This window comes from Dermacentor albipictus, chromosome 1, assembly GCF_038994185.2.
Source record: "Dermacentor albipictus isolate Rhodes 1998 colony chromosome 1, USDA_Dalb.pri_finalv2, whole genome shotgun sequence".
Lineage (NCBI taxonomy): Eukaryota > Metazoa > Arthropoda > Arachnida > Ixodida > Ixodidae > Dermacentor > Dermacentor albipictus.
The window spans coordinates 396,608,935-396,632,586 of record NC_091821.1 but is presented as its reverse complement, the minus strand read 5'-3'; the positions used below and the strand labels follow the sequence as shown (position 1 = coordinate 396,632,586).

At 46.7% G+C, this 23,652-nt stretch overlaps 1 protein-coding gene across 7 annotated transcripts in view; it reads right to left on the bottom strand.

Moving 5' to 3' along the window:
• LOC139054671 (zinc finger protein 609-like) overlaps positions 1-20,600 on the bottom strand; it is a 71,663-nt gene extending 51,063 nt beyond the window's left edge. For 2 of the 7 annotated variants that reach the window (XM_070532069.1, XM_070532079.1), the window contains exon 1: positions 20,439-20,600. The gene's annotated coding sequence lies outside the window, so the exon portion shown is untranslated. Of the gene's footprint in view, positions 1-9,950; positions 10,025-14,516; positions 14,647-20,340 lie in introns of those variants that run through there. The other 5 variants (XM_070532074.1, XM_070532072.1, XM_070532073.1 and 2 more) reach the window with 5 other exon arrangements.
• Positions 20,601-23,652: the final 3,052 nt, after the last annotated feature.

Genomic DNA, 23,652 nt, shown 5'->3' with positions numbered 1-23,652 from the left:
ACGTTAATAACGCGCATGCCGTTATTCGTGACCCGGAAGTACCGGGTGCGTGAAATTAGAACAGTACACAATATATATGACGACACAATCCCAACCTCAAAAGTGTGACACCAGACAACAGATCCACGGCACAATGGGAGGACACCCCTGCTCAGCCCGGATCAGGACCTGCCAGAAATGGCTCGCGGACCGGGCGGTGAGAACTGTCCAAAATCCGACGTCTGTTTCCGGCTCCCGAGATGGCGTCAGGCGCATTCAACGAGCAAAAACATAGCCTTTAAGATCCGCATTTTAAATCCAGAGGGCGCCACCCTTTGTAAGGTGAATTTGGACATTGCCTATATTATGGGCCAAAGGAAGCCCCGCACTGCAGAGGGCCTGACCATCGTGAACAATCAGTATACGAATCACTGCATCAATAGAGCCTCTCTCTCTCTCTCTCTCTCTCTCTCTCTCTCTCTCTCTCTCTCTCTCTCTCTCTCTCTCTTATTATTGGGGACAAGATAAGACCAAAAAAGGCGCAAGCTATTCTTGCGAGTGAAGTTTACTAGAGAAATCAGTATATTCATATCTGTAGACAGCCCACTGACCTTTTCAACTAATTTACAAATTCATAAGCGTCGGCCCAGCGATGCGAATGAAACTTGTTTTTTTTTTCAACGTTCGACCGGTGGCTACAAGCGAATCGCACGCGCCCTCGCGACACGTTGCTGGAAAGGAAACTGCCAGGATGATTTACACATCACAGAATCGATAAACTGGTCGTCTTGCCGACAGGCAGTTCGTCGCTGTCTTCACAACAAAAGGAAATAAACTAATGGGGTTCTTTGGATACCGCGGGTTTTTGAAACGATCGGTCGAAGTCTATTGAACATAAGGGGTTAGCGACGAAATTTTAATTTTGACTGGCCAATCCTTACAGCAGTGGCGGAAATCAGAATTTGCCCAATCATCACCGATACGATTGTTAATTGATAAAATGTCACTCTTCTAACTTGAATTATCAACCTTGTTTTCTGTTTATTAAAGTGTGTAGGGAGACGTTGGTATCATGGGTAATGCCCGCTACGCCTTCTCTCTTAAATATAGAAAATAGGTCTGCTAAAACAAATAGACAAACGAGATTAAGTATAAACACAAAAAGCAAACAAAAGGTCCGAAAGCGGTAACGCAGAGTTGACAAAGTTTAAATCAGCACATTGTACGTCACAACACACATAGTTTGTAGATCAATGTCATTTATGATTATAGCGCAATCATTCGCAGTTCACTTGTACTCCACTTGTCCACGATACATGTACAAGGTTACACCACAGGTTGTATCGAAATCAAAGATCAATCAAACAATCAAAAAGTTGGTTAGATTCAAGCTATATATAGTACGCCTCGCCATGCAATATTGGACCCCCAGTCATCAGCACCCGTTTCTTATCTTGAAGCTATCCAGAACCGCTCAGCTCGTTTTTTAAAATTTGTATTTATTTTTTTCACATTATTCTCGTACTTCTAGCCACGCGTCTGTAATGAAGTCGTCGCTTAATCTGCCCGACTGTGCCTTTTTCACAAGATCTTTTCCTCCAACCATGATCTCAAGAACGCCCTTTTTTTCCGGCGCCATCCTACATCTCTCGTCACGTGTTGATCATCCGCTTTAAAGTTCAAGTGCCAAGCCGCCGCACGAACTTTTACTTTCGTTCGCAAAAGGCGTCATCGGAATGGCATCACCTCCCCGCCTCCATTGCCTGAAACCCGAAATCTGCGTCAAAGGCTTACATCTGCAAAAACGTACCACAAGTGTACCACTCCTCTCTGTGACGCCACAATGTCAGAGTATTTTAAATAAATAAATAAATAAATAAATAAATAAATAAATAAATAAATAAATAAATAAATAAATAAATAAATAAATAAATAAATAAAGTGGCACTTCATAACTGTAGCGTATAACAGTGGAACATAATTCGTGGAGAACATGTTACATTGAAGCTCTAGTAATTATCCCCAATCCTTGTTTCCAAAAATTAAGGAGCTAACTGCGCGCTTTTGTAGTTGGAATGTTGGATGCAGCCCCAATATTTTTATTTTTTTTCCAATGAGAGCGGCCGCTCGTTAAGAGTTGCACAGTTTATCTCCGTAACTTTTTTAGGTGTTGAGCCTGAATGCTTTGGTGCAACACACGCAGTTTTCGGTACCTTCTGGGCCCGTATTCACAAAACATTCTTACGCTAAAAGCGTTCGTGCCAGCCAATAGTGATGTAGGACATTATTAGCGAAGGCGATCAGCCAATGCAAAACGGCACTTACGAACGAAAAGCTTTGTGAATTCGGCCCGGCCGATTCCAAGCAATAGCACACCCCACTTTTGGCTGGCACCGTTCTACGGGCAAAAAAAAAAAGAAAAAGAAACCCCCACACACACATATACACACTTTGTGCACGCAGTGCGTAGTCGTGATCTGTGTATTACTGTGTCCAGAGAACGTGTGACTGTTACTGAAATAGTGAAGTGTATTTTTGAGTCAAATTGAAATAGAACGGAGTTTCGACCACCGTCATCAAACCAATTATCTCTCGGCAATCGGGCTGACAGTCGACGTAAACTGTTTCGTGCATCGCAGTGAGAGAGAGCTTATCAGAATGGGTCTCATTTTTCGGTGTATGCCTCGTGTGCTAAATTGCCTGCCGTTGTGTAGCCTGGAATGTCACAGAGACTATAGGAAGGGACTGCGATAAGGTTTCGTTTTGCAAGCCCCCTTATCACCTTTGCTTATATCTTTTATACTTCATTTAGTAGAGAACGATCACTTTTTGTTCATGCTTGCGGAATTCTCAGCAAAGATGCTTGAGAGTCGCTCAGGATGACCAGTTTAAGTGGGTGTGAGCGTAAGAAGGTCATTGCAGACATTATGGCATATAGTTCGGCTGGGGTAGAGATGAAGTAACGCTTGATAATTTGAGCGTTCTGTTCTCTCGTAATGTAGACGCTGAACTTTCGATTTGACGCGAGCCATCTGTGTAAAGCTGAATGCAAACCCCGTGTGTATATAGCAGACATGCCACAACGTTAATTGTTTCCAGGCTATTTCTGGCATAGGTCACATTTGCGGGAGATGCCCGGCACTTTGGTCGAAACCTTTGGAATTGATAACAGCCATGAGGAGCGGGATAACACCATACGAGGAGCGGGATAGGTTCTAAAGGACCGGTGCGGGATACGCTAATCGTTGCCCTATGGCTACACAGTGTACGCTGTTACGGTTGGCGTCTGGCACCACGTGCAGAAGGGAATTGCACCCGACCTTCTTCGTCGAAAAGAGGCGTGACTTGTGCCACGGTTGGCGACCCGCACCTCGTGCAGAGAATACTTTCTCTCACCCGACCTTCACCCACCATGCCTCGTCGGAATGAAGCGTGACTTCCTAAATTTGCCATGACCATTTCGAGTGTCTGGCGGAAGCCCCGCAGTGTTTACAGGCCTATTTTGTGCGTGTGTGCGACTTTAGAGGGACCCTTTTCTCGAACGGTCAAACTACAGGAGAACTTCCACGAACCAGCAACGCGCAAAAAAGACGGACAAGCGTCGACTATTCCAGGAGGCGGATGCCCTCCTTCCAGCAGGCTCGGGATAACCTGAGGAGGAGGGGCCGTCTTTCTGTGCCGGTCAGGTGACGTCGACGGAAGCAAGATCCCGCCCACGATTGTAGAGAGCCTGTTTAAGGGGCTCCGAAATGTACTTTAGAACACTTCATTCTCTTCTCATCATCTTTCATCAACCTTTCAATAAACCATGCAAGTTTCGCACTAGAAATCGTCTCGTCACTGCCCGGTCGCCAGGGTCTACCAGATGACTGCAGCCCGCCGACAACGCCACGCTACCCTATAGTAACGTCGGTCGAGCTTCGATAGGCAGGCGTCGCTATAACTCGGCAGCAGTACGATACGCTACCCTGGAGAACGCAACAACGCGAAGCAATTATGATGTTGAGCAGCCTCACAGAACATTGATCACTATGGTAATGTTCTGTTCCACGTATTTAATTTCGCTTCCCATGTTAGTCCATCAATGACAACACTCAAGAACTTAGGTTGCCGTACATAATTCAGAGGTTTCCAATATATTATTAGGCTAGACTACTTCATTAGTTTTATTGTGAATGGACGAACAGCGGTCTTTTCTTGTGAGAGAGCCATGCCTCGACTGATTCAAACTGCGTTGATGTCATCTAGACCTTATTGCAGATTCTGCTGTATGAACTGGATGTTTGAGCTCCAGATACATTATGCACAGATCATCTGAGTAGCTCAGAGAGACATGTAAGGCATTATAGGCAACTGAGACGCAATACAGTTAAAAAGAAAATGACTCAACATACTGCCTTGCAAAATTTTAAATTATGGGGTTTAACGTGCCAAAACCACTTTCTGATTATGAGGCACGCCGTAGTGGAGGACTCCGGAAATTTCGACCACCTGGGGTTCTTTAACGTGCACCTAAATGTAAGTGCCACGGGTGTTTTCGCATTTCGCCCCCATCGAAATGCGGCCGCCGCGGCCGGGATTCGATCCCGCGACCTCTTGCTCAGCAGCCCAACCATAGCCACTGAGCAACCACGGCGGGTGCACTGCCTTGCAGAGCACCCGTGTGCCACCTTGCGCTCCTTGCTCTTTCCGTCACCTGCATTGACGAATACTGTTCTTTCTGAGAAAATCTGGGATACAACGCAGAGCCCGGCCAGAAATGCCTTATAGCCTATGCAGGCCGTGTAAAACACAGATGTTACTTGCTGTATCAAAAGCCCGCTCAATGTCGAGAAAGACGGCAGCAGTAATTTTTTTCCCACAATGTCGTTTGCGCGCATATAGTGCATCGTCAAAAGCAAAATAGAGTGTTATAGGTTTTCATTAAAAATGAACAGACACTGCTGGGGGCAACAGCTGTCTCAATTTTCAGGGATACGAGACAGCCGGCGCAGAGACGCGTGGTATACCCGTGTAACCCGCGAGAGAGTGCAGTGACGATGGCATTCCATTTCCGTCTGTGAAGGTCCTTTACTCACGCATGCTGCACGGCTCGTTTTAACTGTCCCGAATGTGCGCGTCGTCTACGCACACGTCGGCATTACATTAAAGAGCATTCTCTCGTAGAGTATGAGAAAATATACGACATTTCGCGGCAGCTATAACGCGTACCATTTCTATCAGTCAAAGGTATGCCCTGCAATCTTTCCTGCCCGACCAATTAACTGTTTATTCCACGGAGAGAATTTCTTATCGCGTGCTCCATGATGCGAAAACCTTGTGTTGTCAAGCGCATATATATATATATATATATATATATATATATATATATATATATATATATATATACACGTACACACTTGGTGCAGAACTCTGCGCGCACATTTGTTTGCATCGCTGTGTCTGCTTGCTCTTGAAAAGGTCAAACAACAAAGTGCCACCACCATCAAAACCGTAGATTCGATTTGTACGTGTACGCTTTAGTCGGTAAACATGTATCTTTTCTTATCTTTTCTCTCACTCCCCCCCCCCCCCCTTAAATACAGCGGGTTATTTAAATGGTCGGTACTATACATGGCTGCATTACGCAAAGTTGGTGTCCTGAGTTTTATCTGCGTTTTCTTGCGTATCTCTTAAAACTAAATTAAAAAATAATAATTAAAGACACATTTAGAATATGTTCAACGCGGCGCTATGCGCTTCATATGTGCTCTAAGTACCGTCGGTTAGATTCACTTACAAACGCTGCAGTCCTGCTAATTGGAAAGAAGGCAAAAGAATCGGCTCAACGTCTCATTTCAGATGCTGCATGGACGACTTGAAATTAATGATGATGCGTATGTAACGCTGCCTGGAAAAAGAAGCGGACGTGTTAATCACAATTATGTTTTACAGTCATACTTTGCTCGAAGTAGTGTGCATCGCTGTTCGTTTTTTTTTCAACCGTTACTGAACTGTGGAATGTGTTGCCGAGCTTTGTTGTTGATTCAAGCGACGTTTATCAGTTCGAGCGAGCCTTAAATACGTATTTAAAGGATTACGCTGCATCTTGATGTACTTTTTTTACCTAATATGTGTGTGGGTTACTTTTTTACCCTGCCTGTAAGAAACCTCAAGAGAGGGTGGACAGCATGAATACATACATATTTTTCCCAAAGGCGATCTCTATAAAATGACTCACGTTCACATAAAAGGATCGCACACGTATGACGAGATGCCGCATTTCGATGCGGGCGAAAAAGAAGAAAAAAAAAGTTTGTCTGTTTAGATTTAGGAGCACGGTACAGAAAACCGGGTGGTTAAAACTGATGCGCGCGCGCGCGCGCGCACACACACACACACACACACACACACACACACGCACACGCACACGCACACGCGCACGCGCACGCACACACACACGCACACACACACGCACACACACACACACACACACACACACACACACACACACACACACACACACACGCACACACACACATTCATTTAATATAAGGAGGCGACACTTGGCAGGTATGAATGTCGGAAAGCAGTTATAATAGAATATTTATGTTTGTTACTGAACTTGGTCCCGAGACACTATAGACAACCCAACGTCACGGACATTATCGTAACGTCGTGACACAGCTAGAGCAAAACACGCTGACGTTGTGTCGCAATAAGGCTATAGATATGACGGCTTTGCTCATAAAAAAAAAGAAACGAAGAAAAGAAAAAGAAAGAAAGAAAGACAGGAAGAAAATTAACGATAGCGCTGCGCGCATATTGCTTCTCACTGCGCTTGCACGTGACAGTCGCACTTATCGCACGAACGGGGCGAAGCAGTAGAGAGCTTTAGTTTAGGGGACGCAAGCGGCTTGCCTACGCAAGAACTAGGGGCGACGGTACTGCGCATGCGCAGACGTAGGTGTCTGCGCATGCGCATAACCATCGCCCTTATTTCTTGCGTACGCAAGCCGCTTGCGTCCCCTAAACTAAAACACTAATGCCCAGCGTCACGGCGCATGGACATGCATATATTGGGTACAGAAAGCGGAATGGGTTCGCATGTCGTACTACATTATCCAGGGTGCTGTGGCGATTGCCAGCATTAAAGTGAATAGTTCTCTTCGGCTCTTTCGACCGTCTACGTCGTCAGAGGTCGCGGACTTTCATCGCCGACGAAAAGGGCGCGTTCGCTGCCGAATGCCAGCTGTTCGAGCTCCTTGAGAAGGCGCACGCTGTCTACGTCACTACCAACAGATGTGCTGGTTAACGATTTTGTCCTCTGCAGGAATTAATCAGTGAAACAACATCGTCGTGATTAGCTTATCTTCACGTCCCCTGCAGGACGAAGCCCTCTCCCAGCAATCTCCATTTGCCCCTATCTTGCACCAGCTGATTCTGTTAAAGGCATATGCCTTTAACAGAATCAGCTGATGATGAAATAATGATGGTTATTGCTGTGGAACCGTTATGTAACTGTTCCACAGCAATAACCATCATTACTTTTTACAGTCACTCGCTTTATCTGAAGAATAGTGCTGAATATTGGACCGTTTGGTGGCATCGTTATTCAATCGGGAACAAACAGTTCAAGGAGACGGGACGAAGATGAGAAAGCTTATCGCCCTGTGAATGATTTATTTTTCTTCTAATCTTCCCCTTGTCTTTCGAGCTGTTCGTTTCTGAACATTCCTCTAAACCAGTGCGCCGACTAATTTCCCGTCATGTACGCTATGTGCGTCATCATAGCGCTGCTTCCAGGAAATCAGCAGACTGCGTCAGAGAAGAGGAAACGCGCAGTTGATTCATGACGACTATTGTGGTCAGGCAAAATGAAACCCTAAGAGGCGCGGCATTTTACGAATGATACAGAAGCGTAAAAAAACTAATTTATAGTTATAGTCTTGATTTTCAATGTGTTAGCTCAAATTGTGGAGGAAATTTGACGGAAAACATCTCCAACTGCTGATACAGCAAAACAAACGGCGGCGCTCTTTGAGGTAATCTCCAGGAACTCTTAAGTTTCCGCTGGATTAAAAGAAACATCGCGGTCTACCATTTCCATGTTCGCTATTGACGCAGACCATTTAGATATGTGATTAAAGACACACCGTTGCTAATCTCTCTCTCTTTTTTATGCACGCCGCCTATCCTTTTCACAATAAATTTGGGTTTCGAGATTGGTTTTATGAACAGCCTAGTAAACATGAAAGCTTGCAAGCAAGTCAGTAAACATGTGAGCGAGCCTGTTAGCCAATCGAGCGAACCCAAGTCGCTTGTCTCCTTTCATGGATAATCCTGTACGCACTCGCTAATAGCCAAGCCAGTGGTATAGCGTGGCCACCGCGATAGTTTAATCTGGTAGAGCGCCGCAGCTGTAACGCGGAAGGAGTAGATTGGACTCCCACCAGAGGCAAGGGATCTTTTCGTCTATATGCCGACTTTTGTTTCCCTTTACCTTACTATTCCTTCACTTCAGCCAAACAAAGCAATTATTTCTCATTCGTCGTCTAAATCTTCGTTTGGCTGCGATGCTCTCTTTGCTAACAGACATTGCTGTTCGAGTTTTCTTCGAGATCCACTGATTAGCAGGTTGATAAAGGGAATCTCTCGTTGGACCAAAGCGGCTATACGCGTTATACTGGGGCGAATACGAGACCACGGCGAAAGACAGCTACAAGTGGCCGTCAGCAGCGTGTATACACACACCACGCACGTACAGGAATGAGGAAAATGAGACATCCACCCAATCGTAACGATTTCTACGAAGGAAACCCATACGGGTTCCTCGAAAGAAAAGCCTCGCAGTTGAAGAAAAATTCGTCCTGGCGAGGCTTTTCTTTCGAGGAACCCGTATGGGTTTCCTTCGTAGCAATCGTTACGATTGGGTGGATGTCTCATTTTAGTGTCACTTCTCTCCACCTTGCGGGTTTCCGCAGAATTATTGCGTCGCACGTACAGGAACTGCGCGCGGTGTTAAAGAAACTTCGAGATACTGTTGCGTACAGAAGACGAAGCCTAGAAACTTTTTTTTCTTTTTTAAACCGCGCGGTCATTGCACGTGCGGATACTGTGGCGCGACTCAACTGCCATAAACGTCAGCCACTTTCTGTAACCCTGCTTGAGGCGCGATCGTAATGGACGCGATCACACCTGTCGTATACGTCCGTCTCGCCGCGTCCGAGCTGGACCAGGCATGCGGCGTTCTCGAGGCACGGTGATGTTTCCCTTCAACCCTGTGCGCTGCACTGTGGCGTAAAGCAAAACGGTTGCCCCCCCCCCCCCCCCCCTTTTTTTTTTCGGTTGGAGCGCATGCACCACCCTTTCCCCATTTCATTTTATTTCTCTATCATTATTTCTCTCTCTCTTTATCGCGGGCTGGCTGGGAGGCCCGTGAGCCGCGGTGAGACTTTTCTTGCCGCTGCTGCGAAACTTATCGTCCGTTTTCTTCAGTTACACGAAGGTGGCCCGAGTTTCCTTTCGCGGTGTCGTCGATACTTCGTGTTTGTTGCGTTGTTGCACGAAAGCGATCGACTTCGTCGGAACGGGAAAAAAAGCGCGTGAAAGTGGCACTATAATGTAAACTTCACGCACAAGGGATTTTATACCGCCGCTGCGCAGATCCAAGCGGTGATCGCGCACCATAGCTATCTACGAAGCGTTTTTTTTTTTTTCAAGGTTGCGCGGATTTTTTTTCTTTCTTCATGTACCGTGTTTCAACTCGAAACAACGGTGTCCGTGGCGTGCAATTTAACACTGCCTTGTGTGGTGTGTCGCTATTTCCAGTTTCCACTACAGAAGCGACGCATGTACTGCACATTTATTAAAAAAAAAAGTAGACGAACATTGCGTAGGTTGTTTCGCGCAAGAGAGCGCGCGATAGCATGTGCCAAGGCGCCGAATTTAGGATGCGGTCGACATAAGAAAGAAATAAAAGAAAATCTGACCTTGGATATGGCTGGATGCGAAGACTCGAGAGGCTACCGAGTACTGCGTAGATTGATTTATGTACTCATCGGATCTGAGAAGTGGAAGTATATACGGGTTAACTTGTCTTTTTTTTTTTGTACGGAGGCACACAGTAAAGGGCAAAATAATAATTAGATGACCTGTATTAGCAAAAAGATAAAAGCGCTTCTGCAATACAAGGGGAAAAAAGAACACACACACACACGCTCTTGCCGTTAGATGAGGATCGGCAAGCCAGAAAAGACGCAACACCGAAAGGCCAGTGGCGACGCCGACTGTTCCCGCTCCAACTGTGCCGAGCCGCAACAGCGTTACATTTATCGAAATAGTACACAGGCAAAAGAAAGGAAGACGTATATTATAGTTGTAGGTTTGTGTGCGTAAAGTTAGGGGACGCAGATCACCGAGCTTACAAAAGAACGCAATAAGGTGCACAAAAGAAGCCCAAAGGAGAGAGAGAGAGAGAGAGAGAGAGAGAGAGAGAGAGAGAGAGAGAGAGAGAGAGAGAGATTTTAGCGGGCGTATAAACATCGCCGACATGTTATGTCTATACGCCGATGTCTGCGTGGGGAAGGGAATAGGGGCGAGAAAGGAGGGCAAAAGAATGCAACCCATTTGCGTACACGCAAAATCTAAAACTGCATATAGTGACCGCAGGCAACTTCACAGGTTTTAGCTTAGTGCTCTGCGTTTCAAATTAGCATAGTACGGGAAAACATATCCGCCACAAGAGACGTTTGGGATGTTAACGGGCGCGTAAAGGCAGAGCAGAACCAGAGTAACTTCGAATGAAGATTATTACATGGCTTCAGAATTGTGCAATCATGTGCACCTATTGCAGACAGCAACGAGTCCGAGTTAAAACGTATTTAATGACAATAAAATTGTGTACGAACTCGCGTAGCACGCTGGAGCGCAATGACACGTAAGTTCACGGCGCCCTGGCCGTTTCAAAGGGGAATTCGATAACGATCATCATCACGACCACAAACTGTGGGTGACAGTTTTTGGGAGGCCACGGAGCTTTGCAGGGCAGCCAACCTACACAAGTGCGTGTGAAAAAAAAATAGAGGTACATTGGTCATAATCCAATACGGAAAACGCGTAGATACACATTGGCGCATGGATGACGTAATTTACACCGACTCTTACTTTATCATAAAGTTTCTAGTTTACGACATTTTTGTTTTATTACCAGAAGGAAGAAAGGAACGTGCGAGAGAGCTAATCAAGCCACGGCATTTGATGCATTTCCAGGAGAAAAAAGAAATACTAAGAACAGAGAAGACGAGAGTAACGGAAACACGCTTTTGTTGTCCTTTCTTATCCCAGTATTTCGGCGTTTCCCCCTTTGTAAGCGTCAGAAGTGCACCAAATGTCAAAGAAAAAAAAATTTACAACTAGCCCAGTTCTCTGCCATATATGTTCAAATTTGCCACCGAAAAAAAAAAAGGAAAGACCGCTTTCGAACTGAACGAAAAAAAAAAATCTTTCGTGCACGGACGTGGTTTCTCGCCGGAACAAACGAAGAACGACTTCCTGGAATCGTGTACAAATGTTCTGCAAGACGACAAGCGAGCCGAAGGAGCGTTCTTGCTTTGTTTTGAAGGAGCGTTTTTTTTTTTTTTGTTCTCCTCCCGAGGTGGTTTGCGTGCGTGCGTGCGCGAGCACAGCAGCACGTCATCATTGAAGGCAGCCAGCCCAGTTGTGCGTCAACGCGTGCCTCGGGTTCTGCGGCGCGAGACCTTTCGGTGCACCCCCGTCGCGTTCGATACCGCGGCGCGGCTTTGCTTCTTTCGAGTCTGTTTTCGTCGCACGTCCACAGATACGGCTTGCATAAGAAAGCCATATGTCGCGCACGCTATTCCTTTTCCCTTTTCATTTTTCTCCTCACTTGGATAGCGCGTGCATTCGCCATATTATACTATTCTAGCCGAGAGGTGCGTTTTCAACATCTGTTCGCGCACGTATTATACCGGCGCAGCTAACGTTAGCCAAGCTGTTAGAAGAAAAAAAAATATATAGACGTAAAGAACACCGTGCAATTATAGTAATAATTACCGTACAACAATACAATACAACATACAATACAACAGTACAATAATTATAATTATAATTATAATTATAAGAACTACGGTTTTCGGTCGTTAGAGGTCTGACGACCCAACACATTATGTCTAGAAATCGTATTTTGCAATTTGTTTTTAAATTTTATTTTTTCGTTGAACAGTTTGGTTCAAGTTAGCTGGGACACCCTAGATACCGACGCGGTCTCGTAAAAGAAAATCGTTGTCATTTTAGCCAGTGAATTACTTGGAGAACGTTGGAGATTACTTGGAGATTAAGAAATTTGTAGGGACAACATGGCCAAAATTAGTACATGACCGGGGTAGTTGGAGAAGTATGGGAGAGGCCTTTGCCCTGCAGTGGGCGTTACCAGGCTGATGATGATGATGAAGTGTTTCCAATATTTGCGTCGTCATCGATGGACAGATAGGCTGATTTTGAGAACTTCGAGTATATGTACAGCTGCATTCAGTTATCAAATTGCTAATTAATTTTAATAAGTTGGAAAACTATGACTACATTATCATTGTACATTCGCTCAAAGTCGGCCTCCATGATTTTATCTCTAAACTTCTTACAATCTAATATAGCTATATGCCTCCCGTCATATTTGTTTTTCGGACTTCGGCTGTTAAACGCCGTGAAAGCAGGGAAACGGTCTGAAAGAGGTAGACTGTACATTTCACTAACAATTCCACACTCGACATTCCTCAATGCATATCAATTAGAGTATAGCCGCGTAGTGCTTGTCACGTACGCGTGTCGGTTGACACATTAAATTTCGGAAATTGAACGATTTAAGGAGGTAAGAACAATCCTTGTGTGTTGGATTAAGTATATCAGTATTCACGTCACCAACGATTATAATCTGCTTAGCTTGGTAGTTTCGTGAGCAAGATAAAACTGATTCCATTTTATCGAGAAAACTGCCAAGGGTCGCGTTGGGAGGTCGATAGACTACGCCTACAATATACCAGTTTCTATATTCAAGAACAGCACTTCAATATCGCTGGACGAAAACGTAATGGCAGGCAGTGTTTTAAAACCGAGATTATTTTTCACAAATAGGGCGACACCGCCCCCTCGGCGGTAACGTGACACACGCGGACGGGATATTAATCCGTAACCTGGCACATCTACGATTTCACTGTGCAGAAGCCAAGTTTCACTTGTTGCAATGACGTCATACAAGAAACTTCGCACCGGTAAGAATGAGGTGAACAGATTTACGTTTTTTCTTAAACTGCGTATACGGTGCAACGAAATATGGTCGCATTTTTATTCAAACTAAGGTCATCGATTTCCTTTGATGTTTAAGCCATTTTGTTTTAAACAATACATCCGTCAGGCAACTTCAATATATGAAATCACACTATATGGGCTAAATCTTCTTCACTTGTAAGAGTGATGACCCTAGAATTATTTGTATTTCGCATAAGTACTTTGCCATCCGATGCCCAGGTGAATTTACATTTTTGCTCTCGCTTCACTTGGATGGCCTTGGCAAGTAGTGCCTTAAATTCAGTGCGTATATGTTTAAAAAAAATTTAATTTTGGGGGTTTACGTGCCAAAACCACTTTCTGATTATGAGGTACGCCGTAGTGGAGGACTCCGGAAATTTCGACCACCTGGGGTTCTTTAACGTGCACCTAAATCTAAGTGCCACGGATGTTTCCGCATTTCGCCCCCATCGAAATGCGGCCGCCGTGGCCGGGATCCGATCCCGCGACCTCGTGCTCAGCAGCCCAACACCATAGCCACTGAGCAACCACGGCGGGTAGGCCGTAGATGTTCGTTCACGTACAGCGGCTGAACTTTTTCCGTGCCAAGCATCGCTGTTGGTTGTTTTTTCTTGCAGCTTGCACGATCATGTCGCCTTTTCGGCGTCAATTAAACCTGACAATGACATTGGGTGGCCCGCCAACCCTTTGTGCGCACACGATGAATGGCATCGATGTCCCTATCAGCAAGATCAGCTTATTGCAGCAGTATTGTTTCAATTCAGTCAGTTGCCGTCGCGTTCCTTTAAGTTCTTTGTCCAGCCGCTTGTTTTCCGTTTGACAGGTCACGTTTTGTGTCTGCACCCGAGAAAGCGCTTGTCGAAGGTTAACACTTTCTTGCTTGAACTCTTCAAAGTTGCCCATTGAGGCTGCAACTGGCTTGAGCTCTGCTTTTATGCCGTTTGTTCGACCGGTCAATATTTTTCATTTCTGCTTTTACTTCTGACAGGACTTTCACAAATCTCACGGTCATTTCAACCATAGTCAACCTCCTTTATAGATCCAGGCGGTTTGTTTCCAATAAACTTAGTGAATTCTACAAGAGCGCCACTCGTTCTACTTTCCATGATGCAAAGCAAAATAACAATACATCAACGAAAAGCGCACATCAAACAATGGTGTAATACGGCAATAGAGAGCAGTTCAGCAGCCGCAATATACTATGTAGAGACAGTGAAACATGGCCGTTGACCCACCTGCAGCGATGAAAAAACGATGGTTTTAGCACGTCGTGCTGTTGACACGGCTTCCGAACCACTCTGATGAATCGCCGGGAAACCGTGCTGCTTATAAGGATGCGCAGAAGACCCTGCCACGCCGGATGCGGCCAGATAGTGAACCACAGTTGATTGTAGTATGCGCCTACGCGCTGGTCTAATTGTCCGTCTCCGTCACAGCTTGTAGCCACACCATGCTACAGTAGGATACAACTTTAAAAAAAAAAAACAGCAGTTGGCAACCAAGGCACACGGACCACGCCAGGTTGTTACTCCGCCAGCCAATCACAGAAGCAGACAAAATGTTCGTCATGCGACCATTTCAAAATGGCGTCGTACTTGATACATCCGGAGCTTCTGCTGTCCTTGAAGAGTCTTTTCATCGGCGGAAGCGATAAGGTGTGCAACAGCCATGGACGAAGTGTATGTAGTCTGAGCCTTTCACTCTTCAAAAGACCGCGGTACACTTCATTTCACTGCTGATCCCGCTTTGCTCATGAAACTTCACTGCCAACGGAAGTGAAACTTGGCAATAGTTGCAGCGAAGCAAGGGCTTTATTTCAGTTCAATGAAGAATTATGCTTCCACCTTTTCACTACAACAGACGCGTGAAAACGTATAAAATTTCGCGGTAATAATTTTATTTTTGTGGTTACCGCCTTATTTAGCTAACAGGGAAAGTTTGAAGTAAGAACTATTTTCAGCCTCGCGAAGGAACAGTGGCTGGCGGTTATGAGGGCGTGGGCGGGGCTTCACTGCAGACTTGAGTTGTATCCGACTATGTATCCGAGTTGTATCCCGCCTGTAGCGATGACAAAACGGTGGTTTTAGCCCGTCGTGCTGCTCACACGGTTACCGAACCACTCATATATACATATATATATATATATTAAATTTAGTATTTTAAATTTAATCTGAAGGCTGGACTACGATCGAAACGTTGAGAAAATAAAGACGTTTTCGTAAAATCGTCACTTTAACTTTTTTTTTTGTTACCAAAACCGCGATCGAACTTTAAAGGGCAACCCCGGCGATTTTTCGATGCTGAACTTAATAAAATTTTGAATATACGTTCTCTTTTACACTATGACTATCTGTGCCAAACAATACGGCTGCAAGTCATATAGTTTTCCGGAAAATGAATTTTAAAGGCTTGTTGCGTTCCTGACGCATGACTTTTTTTACTGGCCAGCCTATGTTTGTGACATCAGACCACATCGTCACTGCCGCTGAAATCGTCGCTGAAATCGCCGCTGCCTAGCTCGGAAAATCTGCAAAAGCTCCCCGTGTCGTCAGCAGACATCGTCAACTTCGCTTCTTTGGCGTTGGCGCCACGTGTACTGCGTGTTTAGAACGCTTTCTGCGTGTTTACACTATGGTTGTATATGGTCTGACGTCATCGACTGATCGTGACGTCACACGAAGCAGCTGCTCGTTTCGGTATCTCCTTTATTGATTATTTAAAATGATTGATGAATTTCTAAGCAAACTGAACTACCCTACCGGTGACAGGACTGTCAATGCTATTTGAAAATGACAATATCCTAATATGCTTAAGAAAGCGCCGGAGTTGCCTTTAAGGCACGCTGTACGCTGTAGTGGGGGACTCCGGATTTATCATGACCACCTCTGGATTTGCTTTGCGAGTCCAAAAAGAAACGAAAAAAAAAAAGAATATGCAGTGCCCCGAGCGGATTCGAACACTGCTACCAGAGTAGCAGCCTCAAGTTTTACCGATCAGGCACTCGTCCTATATACAGAAGGGAAAAAAATACTGCCCCCGGAGAGCGTCGCCACGCCGCCAGCTTTTATCTGTAAACCAGCAGCAACGCGAAAGAAATGAAACGGGCCTACGTGCTCACATTTAATTTGTTTGACATTATGCCGCTTGTCAAACCAAGGGGGAAAAAAAAGGGCAGATGCCGCGCCCAGTGCGAAGCAGTGTGCGTGGAGCCTCCCAAGTTATCGAAACGACCATGAGAGCACCAACACGTAGGCGGCTGTATCATGAGCTACGGGACACGCATGTCATGACCTATCATTTGTGTTCGTCATACACTCTTGTCATACAATGACAATTTCGGTACATATTAAGTTAACAAAACGGCCATGACAGCGTCAAGTTCCATGAGATCATGAGAGCGCCAAATGTTCGCAAAGAAATGCTTAGCCTTTAACGAGGCCAACGGTAAAATGCGGGATAGGAAAAAGAAAGAAGAAACAGCCTTGCCCCTCTACTTCACCACAATGCCTCCACAATGAACGAACATTTTCTTCTTGGCAGGGGATCAACCCTGCGCACAACTTCGAATGTTAGCTCCAACCGTGGCGAAGGCGCGACAGCGCAAGAATTCTCAGATTTATACGCGGAGAACAAAACAGAAACAATGACCGGAGGCAGCGTGACAGCCGAAGCAGACGTTTAACATGAGAGCTCAGCGTTTCAGGTGGACTGTAGAGACCATAGTCCATGTGCAAGAGATTCTTTCTTTTTCGGAGTCAGGAAAGCTTTGCAGGGCAACCAACTTACAGAGGTATTGAAAAGGTCCGTTCTCAGAAGCATGTGGTTGAAATGTCATCACGCCTCGGCGGCTTTGAGCTCTGAGCCATTGTCACAGCCCGCCGCCCAACGACAGCGTCGGCTGTAAGGCAGGCTTCCACCGTTATGCCTCCGCCTGCAACGAGCCTCGGAGTAACAGATTTGTTTAGTTTGACGATCGACCCGTGCGATGGGCACGTGGGCCGATGTTGTGGAAGAATTACAACAGGCAGGGGCAGCCATTACGTATGCCCCCCCCCCACCCCCTCCAAAAGAAAGAAGGTTTAGTTGCTCGAAAAGGGCAGTGAGCTCAAAATCAACAAAAGCGGGACGCGCGACAGAATAGAATGAGCACACGAAAGCTTAACAAAATAAACTACACAAGTAAAAAAAATGGCTGTGGCTTAGCTAAGGTTAAGCCCAGGATGCGAAGCATACTAGCCTTTATTTTAGTTGTTGAACCACTGTTTAGCCTGGTGAACTGCTGTTGCTTGGCTATATTTGGTTCGGCTAGACGAAGAAACAACTCATGCAGGCGAGCGCACGAGCTGAGACCCGGCTATGTAGCTACGCGGCCGCAAGCGAGCGCACGAGTTCAGCCTCCGCTTTCCGTTCCGTTCCGTTCCAAAAACTTTTATTTCCATCAGAGAAGGAGACCCCCTACTCCCTGTCCCTGGCGCGCAGGCCTAGGGACCGCTTTTGCAGCTGTTATGACGTCATATGGTAGCTACGCGGCCGCGCGCGGCGCAGCAAGGAAGAGCGTGGTTGTGCGGCTAGTATGCTTCGCATAAAAAAGACGTGGTCACCTCTCAGAAACGTGATACCCGCACAACGTGCAGGAGGGCCGGAATACGCACTCCCGCACAGTACTAATGAAAAAATAACCACGAAAACAGAGAAAAAAGAAAATAAAGAAAGAAAACGTTATACACGGACCAGTAACATTGTCTATCGGCTGGTCCTATTGTGCAGACGAGTCGATTCGGTGTTAATGGAAGGCGGTTCGGTCATGCCGGTCTACGACGATGGGCCTGAAGAAGCGGACTATACTGCGGTAAAGAATCCGCTCCAGCCTCCGATGCGAACGCGCGACGCTTCTTGAAGGCGACCGGGCCGATGTCGGCACCGAGGATGGTCACTGTCGGCTCCCGTGCACCGCCGACGCTCCGAACCCGCGATGTTTCCGTCAGCACCGACCGCTGGCCAAGCTGCGACCGCCCGCACTGCCGAAATTTATCTACCCCTTCCTTATAAACCGCCAGCCACTCGGCGCTAGAAAAGATACCTCGGTAGCGCCAGGGAGGCACGCCGGAAGCGCTAGGAATAAGGGTAGCGGGAGGAGCGCAGGGTGCACAAGAATGCCAATCGCTTTTTCTTTTTTTTTAGATATCCCTGGCTACCTTGCCCACTCTGTTGTGGCGAACCTTGAAAGGGAACCATAGCTGCAACGTTCCCTACGGGACTGCTGCCTCGAAGTGCACAATGCCACGAAGCAGAGAGAAAAAAAAAAGAGTTCACTGTCGATTTAACGGTAAATACGAGAGGAATGCGTGAGCATTACGTCGCACCTCGTTGAGGCCCCGGTTCCGTGATCTAAACCGTGTACACCGCATTGCGAAGTGTTGTCGCACGTCCTGCCTCTTCGAAGAGCGAAATACAACTGATCGTGGTCCGAAGCAGACGACCGTCAGTTCTCTCCGAGTATAGACCAGCTCTTGAACTAGAATTGTGCGATCTGCGACAGGCAACACTTAAAAATTTTGAGTGTTCGCTGAAACTGCCGTTATATATATATATATATATATATATATATATATATATATATATATATATATATATAGAGAGAGAGAGAGAGAGAGAGAGAGCAGCTCTATTTGTGTTTTCATTTCGTGAGATCGCGAGAGGCAGCGCGTGGGTGGCGCACGGGCGCGATTCACAGGCGTCGGTCTCGACAACAGGAGTGCGCCGCTAGACGGTGCGGAGGGCCGTTTCGCCACGCGCACGCGTGCCCCGCAATGTATTGTGGGCGAGTGTCCGCAGTACTCTCGCCCTTGCTTCAAACAACAAGTAGCTTCCCCTAGAATTATTGTGGATATTTTCTTTGGTAATTTCCTGCTTGAAATTTCTTTATGGTCCTAGTGCTCATTTCGTGTGCATCCATATTTTCCACAGACCCTTCTGCTTCTTTAACCTTTTAGGTGCGCTACTCTGTCGGCATCTCGTAGAGGTCGCTTTTAAAGTGAAGCTTTCTTTGCCTCTTCCTTCTGCTACTGCTTTCTGGTACACCGCTTTGGGGATTGGTTCAGAGGGAGCACGGCAGAGAATAAAGGCGACGCGAGAAGCTCGTTTGGGCCTTTTCACCGCGTCGAATGTGCACAATGCCCTCTGGAGCTCCCTGGGCGTGGCCACATGAGCCTCTTGACAGCTGTAATAATCACTGACTCCCTGCAAAAGCATTGAAGAAATTGCAGCGCTTATTTTCCTACTGGCGTGCAAGTCCAGAGGGAAGCTAGATAGAATGGCACAGAGGAGGGTGGTGAGGTGGCACAGAATGGGTAAAACCGACGCAGTCGCTAAGCGAGTGAATGACAGCCTTGCCACTCTTAGCTCGCAGTTCGCATATAAGGGGGGGGGGGAGGGATAAGGAAAATGTGACGTGGAAGCGATTGCGGGCAAACGGTATAAATTTAAATTCAGGGTACGGTACGGTACGTTTCTGCTATTTCTGGAAAATAAACACCACGCAAATTCGTCAAGGGGACAAGTCACGCAGAGCGCGCAGAAGCAGATCCGCTATGAAGGGCACCGTAGGGCCAAGGCGACACTACGGAAGCTGTCACACGTCAAATCAACACTTCTGTGACCGCCGCGGTACAGCTTTGCGGCTATGACGCTGCTCGAGGTCGCGCTGTTTATCCCGATCACGGTTGCCGCATTTCGACCGGGGCGGAAGAACGCTCGTGCACTTAGATTCAGGGACACCACGGCGAAAAAATTAACCCGGAATCCATCACTATATACGGCGTGCCTCGAAATTTGATTGAGATTTTGACATGTACAGCCCCATATTTCAAGTAAAGTTTAATACTTCTGTCACGGTGCGATGTGCCGTGTGAGGCAATGAATGTGCTCAACCCTCTCAGATGTTATGAAGTACGGCGTATATACAACAACGCCTCAAGCAAACAATCCCCCCGTATGTTCTGTTCACAACGCAGACAAACAGCAGTGGTGCATGCAAGGTAACGTTTAACGTCAACTCACTGCTCTCATGTTGGACGATGAATTGAAGAAACTAAACATGCGCCGTCAACATCACCGCGCGGAGGCACGACGAATGAAACAACCAGAGGCTTGCGCACCTGTTTTTTTCGTCCCACAGTTCGTTGTCTTCGTGGCGGGCGCGTCGGTGGTTGACTTTAGGGACGACCTCCCGCCCTTGGACAGTATTCGCGCTGCCGCCCCTGCCCTGGTCTGACGCCTGCTGGCAACAGCTTGCGTGGACCTGACCGAGCACATCGAACGCCCCCTGCCACCAGTGCGCAGCTGCGAAGTCAACGTCACCTACCCTGGAAAGGATAAAATCAAGCATCCAGCAGTATCGCTTCAGTGGGCACGGAGGCGCGATGAATGAAACAACCAAAGGCTTACGCGCCTGATTTTTTTTTCCAACAGGTTAGAGACTTTCCAAATTACCTTGTCACAGCTTCCGATCAGACGATCCTTTTCTTGTCGTGCTTCCCTGCCTTGAAGCAATCCGCGAATATGCATTACAGCTTCGGTGCCTTTAGCTTCTTGGAGGTAACATTGAATCCAATCCTGGTGCTATGACTAAACCTCAGGAGGGGAAGCGTAATTCCGTTTTTGACAGTGTGCAACGCATCGAAGCTAATGATGTTTCTTCTGGAATCAATCAACCAGGTTTCGCTCAATCATGCCACCTTGAAGAAAGATTTTGAATCTGTGACGAAAAGACTGGGCGAGCTTAAACACAAAATCGAATCACTTTCGACGCAGCATTCTTCCGCGAATTCAGAGAACACTTCTAGGGTGCAAACTATAATTGATGACTTTCAGTCTAAAGTGTCATATAGCAATTCCGAGGTCGTCCTCAGGCATGAGAAGGATCTTGCCGAAATTCAACACAAATTGGATGACTTGGAAAACCGCTCGCGCCGGTCCAACTTACTGTTTTAAGTTCAGGTACCTGTTTTCTTTTTTTTTAAATTTTTTTGTCCTACAGGTTAGAGATCTTTCCAAATTACCTTGTCACAGCTTCCGATCAGACGATCATTTTCTTGTCGTGCTTCCGTGCCCTGAAGCAATCCGCGAATGTGCATTAAACCTTCGGTGCCTTCTGCTTCTTGGAGGTAAGATTGAATCCAATCCTGGTCCTATGTCTTAACCTCAGGAAGAGCACTCAGGAGGAGAAGAGTCAGTATCGGTGTTACCGATACTGACGGTTCCGAGTCGTGGGAGGCTTCTGAGCGCATTGTTAAGGAAATTTGTTCCAACCATCTTGGCATATGTTTTCTCTGTTGCTAGGGCTCGCCGCCTGGGCCGTGTTTCTTCGCCCGATCATTGTTAAATGTTTGAACGAGAAAGAAGTCGAGTCCCTGCTGCGCAAGGGATACAAATTGAAGAACACAACGTTAAGCGTCGCACGGGACTACTCTGAGGCCGTACGTGAGAAAAGGCGTAAATAGCTTCAATTCTAAGGGTTTAAGGAAGGACGGCGACCACGTTCGTCTCGTTTTCAATAAGTTGTTCATCAACAATGATGTTTACAAGTGGGACACGGAATCTAACAGCGCCACAAAACGATCACGGCGCAACAGCACTTGACGCAGCTCGAACGTTCATTCTCCTGTATTTTCATATGGAATGGAATGGAATGGAAAACTTTATTGCCTCTTTAAAGGTTTTAGCGGGTCGAGGCCGAAGTCTTCATTCTTGAAGCTTGAGTCCTCTTCAGCCATGGATGGGCCCCTAGTCCAGGGCTCCACTGAGCCGGGCCGCCTCGCACGCGTGAGCTATTAGAGCTCTTTGAGTCTCTAGCTCGCGGCTGGTGAGCCAGCTCTCCCATTGCTCCGCACTTGGTGTTTTGTGTTTGTGGAATGCCTGGTTTCTTGTACACTCCCATGTAATGTGGTATAATGTTGGCTTAGCTCCACACCACGGACAGGTTGCGCTATACTGCGTGGGGAACATCCTACTTAGTATGTGTAAGTTTGGAAAGGTGCCCGTTTGCAGTCTCCGCCATCCTGCGGCCTCCTCCTTTGTTAATGCTTTATGTGGTGGCGGATATTGATATCTTAGACCCTTATAGAGGTTTAATAGCTCTGAATAGCTCTTCCCGCAGTTGATCTGTGGCCCCTCTGGGGCGGTTGACGTTCCTGCTCGGCTGGTCATCCCTCGAGCTAGGCAGTCCGCCCCTTCGTTGCCCCTGATCCCTGCGTGGCTTGGTATCCAGATAATGTTATGTGTGGGTTGTCCCTCAGCGACTGGAACTCTGCTGAGGATCTTGAGCGCCGTGTTACTTATTCTGCCTCTTATATAGCTCCGGCACGCCTCTTGTGAATCTGTTAGAATATTGAGGGATATTCCTGTTCTATAACCTTGTTCCGCTGCCAGTGCGACAGCTATTTCCTCTGCCTCGGTTATGTTAGCCACCTCGGCCGTGAGTCCTGTGATTAATTCTCCTTGATTATTTACTACTACCGCTGCCGCGTTGTTTTTGTGTGCGTGTGAGTATAGGGACGCATCGGTATAGACTGTATTGTCCCGATGTCCCATCGTCCTTTCGTAAAACTCTGCCCTAGCCTGTCTCCTACTCGCATGGAGGTTTGGGTCCATGTTGCGAGGGATAGGTTGTATGCGTAGTTTCTTTCTTAGTGGGTCTGGTATTGCGGCCCTGCTACTTTGTGGTTTTTCTACTTCCCGACCTAGCTTTGTCAGGAGCGCCCTTCCCGTCGTTGTATTGCTGAGTCTTCGTACTTGTGCGTTGAGCTGGCATTCCCTTAGTTCTTCAAAAGTGTTGCTGATTCCAAGTTGCATGAGTTTGTCGTTGGATGTGTTCCTTGGGAGGTGGAGAGCTGTTTTATACGCTTTCCGGAGGATGGTCTCCACTTGCTCTTTTTCGGTTTTGGTGATTGCATGGTACGGCAGTGAGTATGTGACCCGGCTGACTATCAGGCTGTTGACCAACCTGAGTGTGTCCTCCTCTTTCATGCCATATCGCTTGTGTGCCACTCTGCTAATTATTCGGCCCACCTGTCCTGCTGCTTTGTTTAGCAGGCAGATTGTGTGGCTGCATTTCCGGCTTCCTTGCAACCACATGCCGAGGATTCTAATCATCTTTTGTTCCGGGATGTTCTGTCCTTCTAGCCTTACTTCGAGCGGGGCATCAGTAGGGTGTCTGCCCACCCTGAGGAGTTCAGATTTCTCCGTGGAGCATCTGAGGCCTCTTTGCTTTGTGTATTCTTCGATGCAGGTGGCAGCTTCTTGTAGTGCCTCTTGTTTATCCCCTAGTGAGCCTTGAGTAGTCCAGATCGTTATGTCGTCCGCGTACATTGC